Below are 6,000 nucleotides of genomic sequence, written 5' to 3' on the forward strand. Positions count from 1 at the left end.
AAAACATCCAGCAAAACAACAACTACCCCAACAACAACTACCAAAACATCCAGCAAAACAACAACTACCACAACAACAACTACAACAATAACAACCAAAACAACAACAACTACCAAAACATCCAGCAAAACAACAACTACCCCAACAACAACTACCAAAACATCCAGCAAAACAACAACTACCACAACAACCAAAACAACAACTACCACAACAACAACAACTACCAAAACATCCAGCAAAACAACAACTACCACAACAACAACTACAACAATAACAACCAAAACAACAACAACTACCAAAACATCCAGCAAAACAACAACTACCCCAACAACAACTACCAAAACATCCAGCAAAACAACAACTACCACAACAACCAAAACAACAACAACTACCAAAACATCCAGCAAAACAACAACTACCACAACAACCAAAACAACAACTACCACAACAACAACTACAACAATAACAACCAAAACAACAACAACTACAACAACTAGCACAACAACAACAACTACCAAACAATAACAACAGCAACTACCACAACAACAACTACAACAACAGCTTAATACACCGCATAGAGGAGTGGAAATGTAGAGACTTCATTAACATTTTAGATGTTGGGAACATGATGTCTTAGCATATGCTCTGTGCAGTGGGGCGTTACCAGGGGTGGAAATTAGGTCAGCCCGGGGCTAGTACGTTTCACACCGGGCTAGTAGAAAATGTGCAAAACTGGCCCGTCAGACTAGTAAAATGTTGTCTTTTCAAATATCGCATGGCACAGATTTTGGACCAGTCAGTTGATTAATGGACCTATCACCACTCAGACACCTCAATGTACAGCTAATCAAATACTGGGGGAAGGAGAGACCAGTCAGTTGATTAATGGACCTATCACCACTCAGACACCCCAGCTGCTGGGGAGGAGAGACCAGTCAGTTGATTAATGGACCTATCACCACTCAGACACCTCAGCTGCTGGGGAGGAGAGACCAGTCAGTTGATTAATGGACCTATCACCACTCAGACACCTCAATGTACAGCTGTCAGCTACTGGGGGGAGGAGAGACCAGTCAGTTGATTAATGGACCTATCACCACTCAGACACCTCAATGTACAGCTGTCAGCTACTGGGGGGAGGAGAGACCAGTCAGTTGATTAATGGACCTATCACCACTCAGACACCTCAGCTGCTGGGGAGGAGAGACCAGTCAGTTGATTAATGGACCTATCACCACTCAGACACCTCAATGTACAGCTGTCAGCTACTGGGGGGAGGAGAGACCAGTCAGTTGATTAATGGACCTATCACCACTCAGACACCTCAGCTGCTGGGGAGGAGAGACCAGTCAGTTGATTAATGGACCTATCACCACTCAGACACCTCAGCTACTGGGGAGGAGAGACCAGTCAGTTGATTAATGGACCTATCACCACTCAGACACCTCAGCTGCTGGGGAGGAGAGACCAGTCAGTTGATTAATGGACCTATCACCACTCAGACACCTCAATGTACAGCTGTCAACTACTGGGGAGGAGAGACCAGTCAGTTGATTAATGGACCTATCACCACTCAGACACCTCAATGTACAGCTGTCAACTACTGGGGGGAGGAGAGACCAGTCAGTTGATTAATGGACCTATCACCACTCAGACACCTCAATGTACAGCTGTCAACTACTGGGGGGAGGAGAGACCAGTCAGTTGATTAATGGACCTATCACCACTCAGACACCTCAGCTGCTGGGGAGGAGAGACCAGTCAGTTGATTAATGGACCTATCACCACTCAGACACCTCAATGTACAGCTGTCAGCTACTGGGGAGGAGAGACCAGTCAGTTGATTAATGGACCTATCACCACTCAGACACCTCAATGTACAGCTGTCAGCTACTGGGGGGAGGAGAGACCAGTCAGTTGGTTAATGGACCTATCACCACTCAGACACCTCAGCTGCTGGGGAGGAGAGACCAGTCAGTAGATTAATGGACCTATCACCACTCAGACACCTCAATGTACAGCTGTCAACTACTGGGGGGAGGAGAGACCAGTCAGTTGATTAATGGCCCTATCACCACTCAGACACCTCAATGTACAGCTGTCAGCTACTGGGGAGGAGAGACCAGTCAGTTGATTAATGGACCTATCACCACTCAGACACCTCAATGTACAGCTGTCAGCTACTGGGGGGAGGAGAGACCAGTCAGTTGATTAATGGACCTATCACCACTCAGACACCTCAGCTGCTGGGGAGGAGAGACCAGTCAGTTGATTAATGGACCTATCACCACTCAGACACCTCAGCTACTGGGGAGGAGAGACCAGTCAGTTGATTAATGGACCTATCACCACTCAGACACCTCAGCTGCTGGGGAGGAGAGACCAGTCAGTTGATTAATGGACCTATCACCACTCAGACACCTCAATGTACAGCTGTCAACTACTGGGGAGGAGAGACCAGTCAGTTGATTAATGGACCTATCACCACTCAGACACCTCAATGTACAGCTGTCAACTACTGGGGGGAGGAGAGACCAGTCAGTTGATTAATGGACCTATCACCACTCAGACACCTCAATGTACAGCTGTCAACTACTGGGGGGAGGAGAGACCAGTCAGTTGATTAATGGACCTATCACCACTCAGACACCTCAGCTGCTGGGGAGGAGAGACCAGTCAGTTGATTAATGGACCTATCACCACTCAGACACCTCAATGTACAGCTGTCAGCTACTGGGGAGGAGAGACCAGTCAGTTGATTAATGGACCTATCACCACTCAGACACCTCAATGTACAGCTGTCAGCTACTGGGGGGAGGAGAGACCAGTCAGTTGGTTAATGGACCTATCACCACTCAGACACCTCAGCTGCTGGGGAGGAGAGACCAGTCAGTAGATTAATGGACCTATCACCACTCAGACACCTCAATGTACAGCTGTCAACTACTGGGGGGAGGAGAGACCAGTCAGTTGATTAATGGCCCTATCACCACTCAGACACCTCAATGTACAGCTGTCAGCTACTGGGGAGGAGAGACCAGTCAGTTGATTAATGGACCTATCACCACTCAGACACCTCAATGTACAGCTGTCAGCTACTGGGGGGAGGAGAGACCAGTCAGTTGGTTAATGGACCTATCACCACTCAGACACCTCAGCTGCTGGGGAGGAGAGACCAGTCAGTAGATTAATGGACCTATCACCACTCAGACACCTCAATGTACAGCTGTCAACTACTGGGGGGAGGAGAGACCAGTCAGTTGATTAATGGCCCTATCACCACTCAGACACCTCAATGTACAGCTGTCAGCTACTGGGGAGGAGAGACCAGTCAGTTGATTAATGGACCTATCACCACTCAGACACCTCAATGTACAGCTGTCAGCTACTGGGGGGAGGAGAGACCAGTCAGTTGATTAATGGACCTATCACCACTCAGACACCTCTCTGCCTCTCCCTCCAGCCCCTCCCCTTCCTGTGTCTGTATCTCCCTCCAGCCCCTCCCCTTCTTGTGTCTGTATCTCCCTCCAGCCCCTCCCTTTCCTGTGTCTGTATCTCCCTCCAGCCTTCCTGTCCTCCCTGACCTCCTTAATTACTGTAGTCCACAGATGAGTTGTGTTTATGGGAGATGTGTTCAACCCCCAGACAGATGCTGCATGGTTTCTAATAGTGTTAACACAGCAAAGGCCCCAAGTCGCCAGGAGAGGATAGCACCAGCCAGGCCAGAGGACAGGTCTGCAGTGGAGTCAACCACTAACACTAGGACATTAGCACTGAGGAAATCAGTGTTAGCTAACCATCTAGTATCATCACCATGGGTCGTAGAGAGAAAAATCTATCTGATAGGGAAAAGTCTCCATCAAATTAGTGAATGAGTTCAGCTCAGAGGAATAACACTAATCCTGCTGTAATCTGCATGATGGGGTTTGTCTGTTGATTTTACTCTGTATTCATCACATCTCATTGACTCTGGATTAAAGCCATACCAGGCCATATCAGGCCATACCAGGCCATACCAGGCCATATCAGGCCATACCAGGCCATACCAGGCCATATCAGGCCATACCAGGCCATATCAGGCCATATCAGGCCATACCAGGCTATATTAGGCCATACCAGGCCATACCAGGCCATGTCAGGCCATATCAGGCCATACCAGGCCACACCAGGCCATGTTAAGTACACACAACTGCTATAGAGGTTGAAGTCAGTTCAATTTGAGAGAAATTTCAGAATCTAGGCTACACAGAACCTTGCAGATATACATTTTTCAAAAAGGCGTTTTTTTCCTCCACAGTAATTCATGTCGGCTATTATTTGGATGTTAATCTGAAGTCTAACCTGTACTCTGTGTTTATTAGAGACAAGAGACACTGAGATATGATTAGACGAGCATTCCCTGTGTGTGTGTGTGTGTGCCTGCGTGCGTGCATGCATGTGTGTGTGTATGTATATATATATATGTATATATATATATATGTATGTGTGTGTATGTGTGTATATGTGTGTGTGTGTGTATATGTGTGTGTGCGTGCCTGCCTGCCTGCCTGCGTGTGTGTGTGTGTGTGTGTGTGTGGGGGGGGGGGGGGGGGCTGTGTACTGATGATGACAGAGGGATCAAACTGAATCCTAATAATGACAGGACAGTATTATGTTAAGAGACCATCACCCTCCAGACACACTACAGCAGGGATAGATTACCAGATGGTATTACTAGAGCAGAGAAACCTCTTAAATCTCACCACAAGGCTCTTCACCAAGCACCAAGTGTACTGCAGCTTGACATAGGCTTTATTTATCACTACGAAACAAACGTGTAAGGCCATAGGGCGTTACACAGGGCTGATCTAAAGAGTCGGCCTGCAGCGGGGGCTTCGCTGGTCACATGAGGATGACACGAGACATAAAACAAAACGCGTTGCTATTCTTCTCTTCATTTTGTCCTGTTCTTGTGTTAAACAGTGATTACAAGACAGTCACCACACACCACACGGTGACTGGCTGGCTTATGTAACCTGGTCATTGGGAGTTAGGACAGCTTGCACAGCCAAGAGTCCCCGCCTCCGTCTCCTCCCCCTCCTCCACCTCCTGAGGGAGTGAGAGAGAGGGGGGAGGGAGAGAGAGAGGAGGGAGAGAGGATAGGGAGAAAGAGGGAAGGGAGAGAGAGGGAAGGGAGGGGGAGAGGGGAGGGAGAGAGGGGAGGGAGAGAGAGAGGAGGGAGAGAGGAGAAGGAGAAAGAGGGAAGGGAGAGAGAGGGAAGGGAGAGAGAGGTGAGGGAGGGGAGAGAGAGAGGGGAGGGAGAGAGAGGAGGGAGAGAGAGAGGAGGGAGAGAGGAGAAGGAGAAAGAGGGAAGGGAGAGAGAGGGAAGGGAGGGAGAGATGGGAGGGAGAGAGAGGGGAGGGAGAGAGAGAGGAGGGAGAGAGGAGAAGGAGAAAGAGGGAAGGGAGAGAGAGAGGAGGGACAGAGGAGAATGAGAAAGAGGGAAGGGAGAGAGAGGTGAGGGAGGGGAGAGAGAGAGGTGGGGGGGGGAGAGGTGAGGGAGGGGAGAGAGAGGTGAGGGAGGGGAGAGAGAGGTGAGGGGGGGGAGAGAGAGAGGAGGGAGAGAGAAGAAGGAGAAAGAGAGAAGGGAGAGAGAGGGAAGGGAGAGAGAGGTGAGGGAGGGGAGAGAGAGAGGTGAGGGGGGGGAGAGAGAGGTGAGGGAGGGGAGAGAGAGGTGAGGTAGGGGAGTGGTGCAGCAGTAGATTCCTCCCTCGCTAAAGTTGATAAATCCTCTCACAGACTGATTCATATCTTAGTCAGTCAGTCCAGTGTTCCATAATGTGACTTTACATAATCAGTACCCTCTCGGGTTTAGTTTGGGCTGCTGCCTGAGTCACACACACACACATACACACACACACACACACACACACACACATACACACACACACACACACACACACACACACACACACACACACACACACACACACACAGTCTTGTACAGCTAACCTTGTGGGG

This window comes from Oncorhynchus mykiss, chromosome 16 (assembly GCF_057628025.1).
Source record: "Oncorhynchus mykiss isolate SJ-2025 chromosome 16, ASM5762802v1, whole genome shotgun sequence".
Classification (NCBI taxonomy): Eukaryota; Metazoa; Chordata; class Actinopteri; order Salmoniformes; family Salmonidae; genus Oncorhynchus; species Oncorhynchus mykiss.